The sequence below is a fragment of the Salmo salar genome, chromosome 17 (assembly GCF_965601325.2).
Source record: "Salmo salar chromosome 17, fSalSal1, whole genome shotgun sequence".
NCBI classification, from domain to species: Eukaryota; Metazoa; Chordata; class Actinopteri; order Salmoniformes; family Salmonidae; genus Salmo; species Salmo salar.
This window is the reverse complement of record NC_138307.1, coordinates 32,829,928-32,846,760: the sequence shown is the minus strand read 5'-3', so window position 1 is coordinate 32,846,760 and position 16,833 is coordinate 32,829,928.

Here is a 16,833-nt window from a genome sequence, read left to right as displayed (position 1 = left end):
TTGTACCAGGTCTATACAGTACAATACCATCAGCTCCATGTTGTACGAGCTCTATACATTACAGTACCATCAGCTCTTTATTGTACCAGCTCTATACAGTACAGTACCATCAGCTCTGTGATATACCAGCTCTATACAGTACAGTACCATCAGCTCTGTGTTGTACCAGCCAGCTCTATACAGTACAGTACCATCAGCTCTGTGATATACCAGCTCTATACAGTACAGTACCATCAGCTCTGTGTTGTACCAGCCAGCTCTATACAGTACAGTACCATCAGCTCTGTGTTATACCAGCTCCATACAGTACAGTACTATAAGCTCTGTGTTATACCAGCTCTATACAGTACAGTACAATCAGCTCTGTGTTGTACCAGCTCTATACGTTACAGTACCATCAGCTCTGTGTTGTACCAGCTCTATACAGTACAGTACCATCAGCTCTGTGTTGTACCAGCTCTATACAGTACAGTACCATCAGCTCTGTGATATACCAGCCAGCTCTATACAGTACAGTACCATCAGCTCTGTGATATACCAGCCAGCTCTATACAGTACAGTACCATCAGCTCTGTGATACACCAGCTCTATACAGTACAGTACCATCAGCTCTGTGATATACCAGCTCTATACATTACAGTACCATCAGCTCTGTGTTATACCAACCAGCTCTATACAGTATAGTACCATCAGCTCTGTGATATACCAGCTCTATATAGTAGAGTACCATCAGCTCTGTGTTATACCAGCCAGCTCTATACAGTACAGTACCATCAGCTCTGTGTTATACCAGCTCTATACAGTACAGTACCATCAGCTCTGTGATATACCAGCCAGCTCTATACAGTACAGTACAATCAGCTCTGTGTTGTACCATTTCTATACAGTACAGTACCATCAGCTCTGTGTTATACCAGCTCTATACAGTACAGTACCATCAGCTCTGTGTTGTACCAGCTCTATATAGTACAGTACCATCAGCTCTGAGTTATACCAGCCAGCTCTATACAGTACAGTACCATCAGCTCTGTGTTTTACCAGCTTTATACAGTACAGTATCATCGGCTCTGTGTTGTACCAGCTCTATACAGTACAGTACCATCAGCACTGTGTTGTACCAGCTCTATATAGTACAGTACCATCAGCTCTGTGATATACCAGCTCTATACAGTACAGTGGCATCAGCTCTGTGTTGTACCAGCTCTATACAGTACAGTACCATCAGCTCTGTGTTGTACCAGCTCTATACAGTACAGTACCATCAGCTCTGTGTTGTACCAGCTCTATACAGTACAGTACCATCAGCACTGTGTTGTACCAGCTCTATATAGTACAGTACCATCAGCTCTGTGATATACCAGCTCTATACAGTACAGTGGCATCAGCTCTGTGTTGTACCAGCTCTATACAGTACAGTACCATCAGCTCTGTGTTGTACCAGCTCTATACAGTACAGTACCATCAGCTCTGTGTTATACCAGCTCTATACAGTACAGTACCATCAGCTCTGTGTTGTACCAGCTCTATACAGTACAGTACCATCAGCTCTGTGATATACCAGCTCTATACAGTACAGTACCATCAGCTCTGTGTTGTACCAGCTCTATACAGTACAGTACCATCAGCTCTGTGATATACCAGCTCTATACAGTACAGTACCATCAGCTCTGTGTTGTACCAGCTCTATACAGTACAGTACCATCAGCTCTGTTATATACCAGCTCTATACAGTACAGTACCATCAGCTGTGTTGTACCAGCCAGCTCTATACAGTACAGTACCATCAGCTCTGTGTTATACCAACTCCATACAGTACAGTACCATCAGCTCTGTGTTGTACCAGCTAGCTCTATACAGTACAGTACCATCAGCTCTGTGTTGTACCAGCTCTATACAGTACAGTACCATCAGCTCTGTGATATACAAGCTCTATACAGTACAGTACCATCAGCTGTGTTGTACCAGCCAGCTCTATACAGTACAGTACCATCAGCTCTGTGTTATACCAACTCCATACAGTACAGTACCATCAGCTCTGTGTTATACCAGCTCTATACAGTACAGTACCACCAGCACTGTGTTATACCAGCTCTATATAGTACAGTACCATCAGCTCTGTGTTGTACCAGCTCTATACAGTACAGTACCATCAGCTCTGTGTTGTACCAGCTCTATACAGTACAGTACCATCAGCTCTGTGATATACCAGCTCTATACAGTACAGTACCATCAGCTATGTGTTATACCAGCCAGCTCTATACAGTACAGTACCATCAGCTCTGTTTTATACCAGCTCTATACAGTACAGTACCATCAGCTCTGTGTTATACCAGCAAGCTCTATACAGTACAGTACCATCAACTCTTTGTTATCCAGCCAGCTCTATACAGTACAATACCATCAGCTCTGTGTTATACCAGCTCTATACAGTACAGTACCATCAGCTCTGTGTTGTACCAGCCAGCTCTATACAGTACAGTACCATCAACTCTGTGTTATACCAGCCAGCTCTATACAGTACAGTACCATCAGCTCTGTGTTATACCAGCCAGCTCTATACAGTAAAGTACCATCAGCTCTGTGATATACCAGCTCTATACAGTACAGTATCATCGGCTCTGTGTTATACCAGTTCTATACAGTACAGAAACATGAACTCTGTGTTATACCAGCCAGCTCTATACAGTACAGTACCATCAGCTCTGTGATATACCAGCTCTATACAGTACAGTATCATCGGCTCTGTGTTGTACCAGCTCTATATATTACAGTACCATCAGCTCTGTGTTGTACCAGCTCTATACAGTACAGTACCATCAGCTCTGTGATATTCCAGCTCTATACAGTACAGTGCCATCAGCTCTGTGTTGTACCAGCTCTATACAGTACAGTACCATCAGCTCTGTGTTGTACCAGCTCTTTACAGTACAGTACCATCAGCTCTGTGTTATACCAGCTCTATACAGTACAGTACCATCAGCTCTGTGTTGTACCAGCTCTATACAGTACAGTACCATCAGCTCTGTGATATACCAGCTCTATACAGTACAGTACCATCAGCTCTGTATTGTACCAGCTCTATACAGTAGAGTACCATCAGCTCTGTGTTGTACCAGCTCTATACAGTACAGTACCATCAGCTCTGTGTTGTACCAGCCAGCTCTATACAGTACAGTACCATCAGCTCTGTGTTATACCAGCTCCATACAGTACAGTACCATCAGCTCTGTGTTGTACCAGCCAGCTCTATACAGTACAGTACTATCAGCTCTGTCTTATACCAGCTCTATACAGTACAGTACCATCAGCACAGTGTTATACCAGCTCTATATAGTACAGTACCATCAGCTGTGTTGTACCAGCTCTATACAGTACAGTACCATCAGCTCTGTGTTGTACCAGCTCTATACAGTACAGTACCATCAGCTCTGTGTTGTACCAGCTCTATACAGTACAGTACCATCAGCTCTGTGATATACCAGCTCTATATAGTACAGTACCACCAGCTCTGTGTTATACCAGCTCTATACAGTACAGTACCATCAGCTCTGTGTTGTACCAGCTCTATACAGTACAGTTCCATCAGCTCTGTGTTATACCTTGCCAGCTCTATACAGTACAGTAACATCACCTCTGTGTTATACCAGCCAGCTCTATACAGTACAGTAACATCAGCTCTGTATTGTACCAGCCAGAACTATACAGTGCAGTACCATCAGCTCTGTGATATACCAGCTCTATATAGTACAGTACCATCAGCTCTGTTTTATACCAGCTCTATACAGTACAGTACCATCAGCTCTGTGTTATACAAGCTCTATACAGTACAGAACCATCAGCTCTGTTTTATACCAGCTCTATACAGTACAGTACCATCAACTCTGTGTTATCCAGCCAGCTCTATACAGTACAATACCATCAGCTCTGTGTTATACCAACCAGCTCTATACAGTACAGCACCATCAGCTCTGTGTTATACCAGCTCTATACAGTACAGTACCATCAGCTCTGTGTTGTACCAGCCAGCTCTATACAGTACAGTACCATCAACTCTGTTTTATACAAGCTCTATACAGTACAGTACCATCAGCTCTGTTTTATACCAGCTCTATACAGTACAGTACCATAAACTCTGTGTTATCCAGCCAGCTCTATACAGTACAATACCATCAGCTCTGTGTTATACCAACCAGCTCTATACAGTACAGCACCATCAGCTCTGTGTTATACCAGCTCTATACAGTACAGTACCATCAGCTCTGTGTTGTACCAGCCAGCTCTATACAGTACAGTACCATCAACTCTGTGTTATACCAGCCAGCTCTATACAGTACAGTACCATCAGCTCTGTGTTATACCAGCCAGCTCTATACAGTACAGTACCATCAGCTCTGTGTTATACCAGCTCTATACAGTACAGAACCATCAACTCTGTGTTATACCAGCCAGCTCTATACAGAACAGTACCATCAGCACTGTGATATGCCAGCTCTATACAGTACAGTACCATCAGCTCTTTGTTATACCAGCTCTATACAGTACAGTAACATGACCTCTGTGATATACCAGCCAGCTCTATACAGTACAGTACCATCAGCTCTGTGATATACCAGCTCTATACAGTACAGTACCATCAGCTCTGTGATATACCAGCTCTATACAGTACAGTAACATCAGCTCTGTTATATACCTGCCAGCTCTATACAGTACAGTACCATCAGCTCTGTGATATACCAGCTCTATACAGTAAAGTACCATCAGCTCTGTGATATACCAGCTCTATACAGTACAGTACCATCAGCTCTGTGATAGACCAGCTCTATACAGCACAGTACCATCAGCTCTGTGATATACCAGCTCTATACAGTACAGTACCATCAGCTCTGTGTTTTACCAACCAGCTCTATACAGTACAGTATCATCAGCTCTGTGATATACCAGCTCTATATAGTAGAGTACCATCAGCTCTGTGTTATACCAGCCAGCTCTATACAGTACAGTACCATCATCTCTGTGTTGTACCAGCTCTATACAGTACTGTACCATCAGCTCTGTGTTATACCAGCTCTATACAGTACAGTACCATCAGCTCTGTGTTGTACCAGCCAGCTCTATACAGTACAGTACCATCAGGTCTGTGTTGTACCAGCTCTATACAGTACAATACCATCAGCTCTGTGTTGTACGAGCTCTATACAGTACAGTACCATCAGCTCTTTATTGTACCAGCTCTATACAGTACAGTACCATCAGCTCTGTGATATACCAGCTCTATACAGTACAGTACCATCAGCTCTGTGTTGTACCAGCTCTATATAGTACAGTACCATCAGCTCTGTGTTATACCAGCCAGCTCTATACAGTACAGTACCATCAGCTCTGTGTTGTACCAGCTCTATACAGTACAGTATCATCGGCTCTGTGTTGTACCAGCTCTATACAGTACAGTACCATCAGCACTGTGTTGTACCAGCTCTATACTGTACAGTACCATCAGCTCTGTGATATACCAGCTCTATACAGTACAGTGCCATCAGCTCTGTGTTGTACCAGCTCTATACAGTACAGTACCATCAGCTCTGTGTTGTACCAGCTCTATACAGTACAGTACCATCAGCTCTGTGTTATACCAGCTCTATACAGTACAGTACCATCAGCTCTGTGTTGTACCAGCTCTATACAGTACAGTACCATCAGCTCTGTGATATACCAGCTCTATACAGTACAGTACCATCAGCTGTGTTGTACCAGCCAGCTCTATACAGTACAGTACCATCAGCTCTGTGTTATACCAACTCCATACAGTACAGTACCATCAGCTCTGTGTTGTACCAGCCAGCTCTATACAGTACAGTACCATCAGCTCTGTGTTGTACCAGCTCTATACAGTACAGTACCATCAGCTCTGTGATATACCAGCTCTATACAGTACATTACCATCAGCTGTGTTGTACCAGCCAGCTCTATACAGTACAGTACCATCAGCTCTGTGTTATACCAACTCCATACAGTACAATACCATCAGCTCTGTGTTATACCAGCTCTATACAGTACAGTACCACCAGCACTGTGTTATACCAGCTCTATATAGTACAGTACCATCAGCTCTGTGTTGTACCAGCTCTATACAGTACAGTACCATCAGCTCTGTGTTGTACCAGCTCTATACAGTACAGTACCATCAGCTCTGTGATATACCAGCTCTATACAGTACAGTACCATCAGCTCTGTGTTGTACCAGCTCTATACAGTACAGTACCATGTGCTCTGTGTTGTACCAGCTCTATACAGTACAGTACCATCAGCTCTGTGTTGTACCAGCTCTATACAGTAAAGTACCATCAGCTCTGTGTTGTACCAGCCAGCTCTATACAGTACAGTACTATCAGCTCTGTCTTATACCAGCTCTATACAGTACAGTACCATCAGCACAGTGTTATACCAGCTCTATATAGTACAGTACCATCAGCTGTGTTGTACCAGCTCTATACAGTACAGTACCATCAGCTCTGTGTTGTACCAGCTCTATACAGTACAGTACCATCAGCTCTGTGTTGTACCAGCTCTATACAGTACAGTACCATCAGCTCTGTGATATACCAGCTCTATATAGTACAGTACCACCAGCTCTGTGTTATACCAGCTCTATACAGTACAGTACCATCAGCTCTGTGTTGTACCAGCTCTATACAGTACAGTTCCATCAGCTCTGTGTTATACCTTGCCAGCTCTATACAGTACAGTAACATCACCTCTGTGTTATACCAGCCAGCTCTATACAGTACAGTAACATCAGCTCTGTATTGTACCAGCCAGAACTATACAGTGCAGTACCATCAGCTCTGTGATATACCAGCTCTATATAGTACAGTACCATCAGCTCTGTTTTATACCAGCTCTATACAGTACAGTACCATCAGCTCTGTGTTATACAAGCTCTATACAGTACAGAACCATCAGCTCTGTTTTATACCAGCTCTATACAGTACAGTACCATCAACTCTGTGTTATCCAGCCAGCTCTATACAGTACAATACCATCAGCTCTGTGTTATACCAACCAGCTCTATACAGTACAGCACCATCAGCTCTGTGTTATACCAGCTCTATACAGTACAGTACCATCAGCTCTGTGTTGTACCAGCCAGCTCTATACAGTACAGTACCATCAACTCTGTTTTATACAAGCTCTATACAGTACAGTACCATCAGCTCTGTTTTATACCAGCTCTATACAGTACAGTACCATAAACTCTGTGTTATCCAGCCAGCTCTATACAGTACAATACCATCAGCTCTGTGTTATACCAACCAGCTCTATACAGTACAGCACCATCAGCTCTGTGTTATACCAGCTCTATACAGTACAGTACCATCAGCTCTGTGTTGTACCAGCCAGCTCTATACAGTACAGTACCATCAACTCTGTGTTATACCAGCCAGCTCTATACAGTACAGTACCATCAGCTCTGTGTTATACCAGCCAGCTCTATACAGTACAGTACCATCAGCTCTGTGTTATACCAGCTCTATACAGTACAGAACCATCAACTCTGTGTTATACCAGCCAGCTCTATACAGAACAGTACCATCAGCACTGTGATATGCCAGCTCTATACAGTACAGTACCATCAGCTCTTTGTTATACCAGCTCTATACAGTACAGTAACATGACCTCTGTGATATACCAGCCAGCTCTATACAGTACAGTACCATCAGCTCTGTGATATACCAGCTCTATACAGTACAGTACCATCAGCTCTGTGATATACCAGCTCTATACAGTACAGTAACATCAGCTCTGTTATATACCTGCCAGCTCTATACAGTACAGTACCATCAGCTCTGTGTTGTACCAGCTCTATACAGTACAGTACCATCAGCTCTGTGATATACCAGCTCTATACAGTACAGTACCATCAGCTCTGTGATAGACCAGCTCTATACAGCACAGTACCATCAGCTCTGTGATATACCAGCTCTATACAGTACAGTACCATCAGCTCTGTGTTTTACCAACCAGCTCTATACAGTACAGTATCATCAGCTCTGTGATATACCAGCTCTATATAGTAGAGTACCATCAGCTCTGTGTTATACCAGCCAGCTCTATACAGTACAGTACCATCAGCTCTGTGTTGTACCAGCTCTATACAGTACTGTACCATCAGCTCTGTGTTATACCAGCTCTATACAGTACAGTACCATCAGCTCTGTGTTGTACCAGCCAGCTCTATACAGTACAGTACCATCAGCTCTGTGTTATACCAGCTCCATACATTACAGTACCATAAGCTCTCTTTTATACCAGCTCTATACAGTACATTACCATCAGCTCTGTGTTGTACCAGCTCTATACAGTACAGTACCATCAGCTCTGTGTTATACCAGCTCTATACAGTACAGTACCATCAGCTCTGTGTTGTACCAGCTCTATATAGTACAGTACCATCAGCTCTGTGTTATACCAGCCAGCTCTATACAGTACAGTACCATCAGCTCTGTGTTGTACCAGCTCTATACAGTACAGTATCATCGGCTCTGTGTTGTACCAGCTCTATACAGTACAGTACCATCAGCACTGTGTTGTACCAGCTCTATACTGTACAGTACCATCAGCTCTGTGATATACCAGCTCTATACAGTACAGTGCCATCAGCTCTGTGTTGTACCAGCTCTATACAGTACAGTACCATCAGCTCTGTGTTGTACCAGCTCTATACAGTACAGTACCATCAGCTCTGTGTTATACCAGCTCTATACAGTACAGTACCATCAGCTCTGTGTTGTACCAGCTCTATACAGTACAGTACCATCAGCTCTGTGATATACCAGCTCTATACAGTACAGTACCATCAGCTGTGTTGTACCAGCCAGCTCTATACAGTACAGTACCATCAGCTCTGTGTTATACCAACTCCATACAGTACAGTACCATCAGCTCTGTGTTGTACCAGCCAGCTCTATACAGTACAGTACCATCAGCTCTGTGTTGTACCAGCTCTATACAGTACAGTACCATCAGCTCTGTGATATACCAGCTCTATACAGTACATTACCATCAGCTGTGTTGTACCAGCCAGCTCTATACAGTACAGTACCATCAGCTCTGTGTTATACCAACTCCATACAGTACAATACCATCAGCTCTGTGTTATACCAGCTCTATACAGTACAGTACCACCAGCACTGTGTTATACCAGCTCTATATAGTACAGTACCATCAGCTCTGTGTTGTACCAGCTCTATACAGTACAGTACCATCAGCTCTGTGTTGTACCAGCTCTATACAGTACAGTACCATCAGCTCTGTGATATACCAGCTCTATACAGTACAGTACCATCAGCTCTGTGTTGTACCAGCTCTATACAGTACAGTACCATGTGCTCTGTGTTGTACCAGCTCTATACAGTACAGTACCATCAGCTCTGTGTTGTACCAGCTCTATACAGTAAAGTACCATCAGCTCTGTGTTGTACCAGCTCTATACAGTACAGTACCATCAGCTCTGTGTTGTACCAGCCAGCTCTATACAGTACAGTACAATCAGCTCTGTGTTATACCAGCTCCATACAGTACAGTACCATCAGCTCTGTGTTCTACCAGCCAGCTCTTTACAGTACAGTACTATCAGCTCTGTCTTATACCAGCTCTATACAGTACAGTACCATCAGCACAGTGTTATACCAGCTCTATATAGTACAGTACCATCAGCTCTGTGTTGTACCAGCTCTATACAGTACAGTACCATCAGCTCTGTGTTGTACCAGCTCTATACAGTACAGTACCATCAGCTCTGTGTTGTACCAGCTCTATACAGTACAGTACCATCAGCTCTGTGATATACCAGCTCTATATAGTACAGTACCACCAGCTCTGTGTTATACCAGCTCTATACAGTACAGTACCATCAGCTCTGTGTTGTACCAGCTCTATACAGTACAGTACCATCAGCTCTGTGTTATGACAGCCAGCTCTATACAGTACAGTAACATCACCTCTGTGTTATACCAGCCAGCTCTATACAGTACAGTAACATCAGCTCTGTATTGTACCAGCCAGCTCTATACAGTACAGTACCATCAGCTCTGTGATATACCAGCTCTATATAGTACAGTACCATCAGCTCTGTGTTATACCAGACAGCTCTATACAGTACAGTACCATCAGCTCTGTGTTATACCAGCTCTATACAGTACAGTACCATCAGCTCTGTGTTATACAAGCTCAATACAGTACAGTACCATCAGCTCTGTGTTATACCAGCTCTATACAGTACAGTAACATCAGCTCTGTGTTATACCAGCCAGCTCTATACAGTACAGTGCCATCAGCTCTGTGTTATACCAGCCAGCTATATACAGTACAGTACCATCAGCTCTGTGTTATACCAGCTCTATATAGTACAGTACCATCAGCTCTGTGTTATACCAGCCAGCTCTATACAGTACAGTACCATCAGCTCTGTGTTGTACCAGCCAGCTCTATACAGTACTGTACCATCAGCTCTGTGTTATACCAGCTCTATACAGTACAGTACCATCAGCTCTGTGTTATACCAGCTCTATACAGTTCAGTACCATCAGCTCTGTGTTATACTAGCCAGCTCTATACAGTACAGTACCATCAGCTCTGTGTTATACCAGCTCTATACAGTTCAGTTCCATCAGCTCTGTGTTATATCTGCTCTATACCGGACAGTACCATCAGCTCTGTGTTATACCAGCTCTATACAGTACAGTACCATCAACTCTGTGTTATACCAGCCAGCTCTATTCAGTACAATACCATCAGCTCTGTGTTATACCAGCCAGCTCTATACAGTACAGTACCATCAGCTATGTGTTATACCAGCTCTATACAGTACAGTACCATCAGCTCTGTGTTGTACCAGCTCTATACAGTACAGTACCATCAGCTCTGTGATATACCAGCTCTATACAGTACAGTACCATCAACTCTGTGTTATACCAGCCAGCTCTATACAGTACAGTACCATCAGCTCTGTGTTACACCAGCTCTATACAGTACAGTACCATCAGCTCTGTGTTATACCAGCCAGCTCTATACAGTACAGTACCATCAACTCTGCGTTATCCAGCCAGCTCTATACAGTACAATACCATCAGCTCTGTGTTATACCAGCTCTATACAGTACAGTACCATCAGCTCTGTGTTGTACCAGCCAGCTCTATACAGTACAGTACCATCAACTCTGTGTTATACCAGCCAGCTCTATACAGTACAGTACCATCAGCTCTGTGTTATACCAGCCAGCTCTATACAGTACAGTACCATCAGCTCTGTGTTATACCAGCTCTATACAGTACAGAAACATCAACTCTGTGTTATACCAGCCAGCTCTATACAGTACAGTACCATCAGCTCTGTGATATACCAGCTCTATACAGTACAGTATCATCGGCTCTGTGTTGTACCAGCTCTATACAGTACAGTACCATCAGCTCTGTGATATACCAGCTCTATACAGTACAGTGCCATCAGCTCTGTGTTGTACCAGCTCTATACAGTACAATACCATCAGCTCTGTGTTGTACGAGCTCTATACAGTACAGTACCATCAGCTCTTTATTGTACCAGCTCTAAACAGTACAGTACCATCAGCTCTGTGATATACCAGCTCTATACAGTACAGTACCATCAGCTCTGTGTTGTACCAGCCAGCTCTATACAGTACAGTACCATCAGCTCTGTGATATACCAGCTCTATACAGTACAGTACCATCAGCTCTGTGTTGTACCAGCCAGCTCTATACAGTACAGTACCATCAGCTCTGTGTTATACCAGCTCCATACAGTACAGTACCATAAGCTCTGTTTTATACCAGCTCTATACAGTACAGTACCATCAGCTCTGTGTTATACCAGCTCTATATAGTACAGTACCATCAGCTCTGTGTTATACCAGCCAGCTCTATACAGTACAGTACCATCAGCTCTGTGTTGTACCAGCTCTATACAGTACAGTATCATCGGCTCTGTGTTGTACCAGCTCTATACAGTACAGTACCATCAGCACTGTGTTGTACCAGCTCTATACAGTACAGTACCATCAGCTCTGTGATATACCAGCTCTATACAGTACAGTGCCATCAGCTCTGTGTTGTACCAGCTCTATACAGTACAGTACCATCAGCTCTGTGTTGTACCAGCTCTATACAGTACAGTACCATCAGCTCTGTGTTATACCAGCTCTATACAGTACAGTACCATCAGCTCTGTGTTGTACCAGCTCTATACAGTACAGTACCATCAGCTCTGTGATATACCAGCTCTATACAGTACAGTACCATCAGCTGTGTTGTACCAGCCAGCTCTATACAGTACAGTACCATCAGCTCTGTGTTATACCAGACAGCTCTATACAGTACAGTACCATCAGCTCTGTGTTATACCAGCTCTATACAGTACAGTACCATCAGCTCTGTGTTATACAAGCTCAATACAGTACAGTACCATCAGCTCTGTGTTATACCAGCTCTATACAGTACAGTAACATCAGCTCTGTGTTATACCAGCCAGCTCTATACAGTACAGTGCCATCAGCTCTGTGTTATACCAGCCAGCTATATACAGTACAGTACCATCAGCTCTGTGTTATACCAGCTCTATATAGTACAGTACCATCAGCTCTGTGTTATACCAGCCAGCTCTATACAGTACAGTACCATCAGCTCTGTGTTGTACCAGCCAGCTCTATACAGTACAGTACCATCAGCTCTGTGTTATACCAGCTCTATACAGTACAGTACCATCAGCTCTGTGTTATACCAGCTCTATACAGTTCAGTACCATCAGCTCTGTGTTATACTAGCCAGCTCTATACAGTACAGTACCATCAGCTCTGTGTTATACCAGCTCTATACAGTTCAGTTCCATCAGCTCTGTGTTATACCTGCTCTATACCGGACAGTACCATCAGCTCTGTGTTATACCAGCTCTATACAGTACAGTACCATCAACTCTGTGTTATACCAGCCAGCTCTATTCAGTACAATACCATCAGCTCTGTGTTATACCAGCCAGCTCTATACAGTACAGTACCATCAGCTCTGTGTTACACCAGCTCTATACAGTACAGTACCATCAGCTCTGTGTTGTACCAGCTCTATACAGTACAGTACCATCAGCTCTGTGATATACCAGCTCTATACAGTACAGTACCATCAACTCTGTGTTATACCAGCCAGCTCTATACAGTACAGTACCATCAGCTCTGTGTTACACCAGCTCTATACAGTACAGTACCATCAGCTCTGTGTTATACCAGCCAGCTCTATACAGTACAGTACCATCAACTCTGTGTTATCCAGCCAGCTCTATACAGTACAATACCATCAGCTCTGTGTTATACCAGCTCTATACAGTACAGTACCATCAGCTCTGTGTTGTACCATCCAGCTCTATACAGTACAGTACCATCAACTCTGTGTTATACCAGCCAGCTCTATACAGTACAGTACCATCAGCTCTGTGTTATACCAGCCAGCTCTATACAGTACAGTACCATCAGCTCTGTGTTATACCAGCTCTATACAGTACAGAAACATCAACTCTGTGTTATACCAGCCAGCTCTATACAGTACAGTACCATCAGCTCTGTGATATACCAGCTCTATACAGTACAGTATCATCGGCTCTGTGTTGTACCAGCTCTACAGTACAGTACCATCAGCTCTGTGATATACCAGCTCTATACAGTACAGTGCCATCAGCTCTGTGTTGTACCAGCTCTATACAGTACAGTACCGTCAGCTCTGTGTTGTACCAGCTCTATACAGTACAATACCATCAGCTCTGTGTTGTACGAGCTCTATACAGTACAGTACCATCAGCTCTTTATTGTACCAGCTCTAAACAGTACAGTACCATCAGCTCTGTGATATACCAGCTCTATACAGTACAGTACCATCAGCTCTGTGTTGTACCAGCCAGCTCTATACAGTACAGTACCATCAGCTCTGTGATATACCAGCTCTATACAGTACAGTACCATCAGCTCTGTGTTGTACCAGCCAGCTCTATACAGTACAGTACCATCAGCTCTGTGTTATACCAGCTCCATACAGTACAGTACCATAAGCTCTGTTTTATACCAGCTCTATACAGTACAGTACCATCAGCTCTGTGTTATACCAGCTCTATATAGTACAGTACCATCAGCTCTGTGTTATACCAGCCAGCTCTATACAGTACAGTACCATCAGCTCTGTGTTTTACCAGCTCTATACAGTACAGTATCATCGGCTCTGTGTTGTACCAGCTCTATACAGTACAGTACCATCAGCACTGTGTTGTACCAGCTCTATACAGTACAGTACCATCAGCTCTGTGATATACCAGCTCTATACAGTACAGTGCCATCAGCTCTGTGTTGTACCAGCTCTATACAGTACAGTACCATCAGCTCTGTGTTGTACCAGCTCTATACAGTACAGTACCATCAGCTCTGTGTTATACCAGCTCTATACAGTACAGTACCATCAGCTCTGTGTTGTACCAGCTCTATACAGTACAGTACCATCAGCTCTGTGATATACCAGCTCTATACAGTAGAGTACCATCAGCTGTGTTGTACCAGCCAGCTCTATACAGTACAGTACCATCAGCTCTGTGTTATACCAACTCCATACAGTACAGTACCATCAGCTCTGTGTTGTACCAGCCAGCTCTATACAGTACAGTACCATCAGCTCTGTGTTGTACCAGCTCTATACAGTACAGTACCATCAGCTCTGTGATATACCAGCTCTATACAGTACATTACCATCAGCAGTGTTGTACCAGCCAGCTCTATACAGTACAGTACCATCAGCTCTGTGTTATACCAACTCCATACAGTACAATACCATCAGCTCTGTGTTAAACCAGCTCTATACAGTACAGTACCACCAGCACTGTGTTATACCAGCTCTATATAGTACAGTACCATCAGCTCTGTGTTGTACCAGCTCTATACAGTACAGTACCATCAGCTCTGTGTTGTACCAGCTCTATACAGTACAGTACCATCAGCTCTGTGATATACCAGCTCTATACAGTACAGTACCATCAGCTCTGTGTTGTACCAGCTCTATACAGTACAGTACCATGTGCTCTGTGTTGTACCAGCTCTATACAGTACAGTACCATCAGCTCTGTGTTGTACCAGCTCTATACAGTAGAGTACCATCAGCTCTGTGTTGTACCAGCTCTATACAGTACAGTACCATCAGCTCTGTGTTGTACCAGCCAGCTCTATACAGTACAGTACAATCAGCTCTGTGTTATACCAGCTCCATACAGTACAGTACCATCAGCTCTGTGTTCTACCAGCCAGCTCTATACAGTACAGTACTATCAGCTCTGTCTTATACCAGCTCTATACAGTACAGTACCATCAGCATAGTGTTATACCAGCTCTATATAGTACAGTACCATCAGCTCTGTGTTGTACCAGCTCTATACAGTACAGTACCATCAGCTCTGTGTTGTACCAGCTCTATACAGTACAGTACCATCAGCTCTGTGTTGTACCAGCTCTATATAGTACAGTACCACCAGCTCTGTGTTATACCAGCTCTATACAGTACAGTACCATCAGCTCTGTGTTGTACCAGCTCTATACAGTACAGTACCATCAGCTCTGTGTTATACCAGCCAGCTCTATACAGTACAGTAACATCACCTCTGTGTTATACCAGCCAGCTCTATACAGTACAGTAACATCAGCTCTGTATTGTACCAGCCAGCTCTATACAGTACAGTACCATCAGCTCTGTGATATACCAGCTCTATATAGTACAGTACCATCAGCTCTGTGTTATACCAGACAGCTCTATACAGTACAGTACCATCAGCTCTGTGTTATACCAGCTCTATACAGTACAGTACCATCAGCTCTGTGTTATACAAGCTCAATACAGTACAGTACCATCAGCTCTGTGTTATACCAGCTCTATACAGTACAGTAACATCAGCTCTGTGTTATACCAGCCAGCTCTATACAGTACAGTGCCATCAGCTCTGTGTTATACCAGCCAGCTATATACAGTACAGTACCATCAGCTCTGTGTTATACCAGCTCTATATAGTACAGTACCATCAGCTCTGTGTTATACCAGCCAGCTCTATACAGTACAGTACCATCAGCTCTGTGTTGTACCAGCCAGCTCTATACAGTACAGTACCATCAGCTCTGTGTTATACCAGCTCTATACAGTACAGTACCATCAGCTCTGTGTTATACCAGCTCTATACAGTTCAGTACCTACAGCTCTGTGTTATACTAGCCAGCTCTATACAGTACAGTACCATCAGCTCTGTGTTATACCAGCTCTATACAGTTCAGTTCCATCAGCTCTGTGTTATACCTGCTCTATACCGTACAGTACCATCAGCTCTGTGTTATACCAGCTCTATACAGTACAGTACCATCAACTCCGTGTTATACCAGCCAGCTCTATTCAGTACAATACCATCAGCTCTGTGTTATACCAGCCAGCTCTATACAGTACAGTACCATCAGCTCTGTGTTATACCAGCTCTATACAGTACAGTACCATCAGCTCTGTGTTATACCAGCTCTATACAGTACAGTACCATCAGCTCTGTGATATACCAGCTCTATACAGTACAGTACCATCAGCTCTGTGTTGTACCAGCCAGCTCTATACAGTACAGTACCATCAGCTCTGTGATATACCAGCTCTATACAGTACAGTACCATCAGCTCTGTGTTGTACCAGCCAGCTCTATACAGTACAGTACCATCAGCTCTGTGTTATACCAGCTCCATACAGTACAGTACCATAAGCTCTGTTTTATACCAGC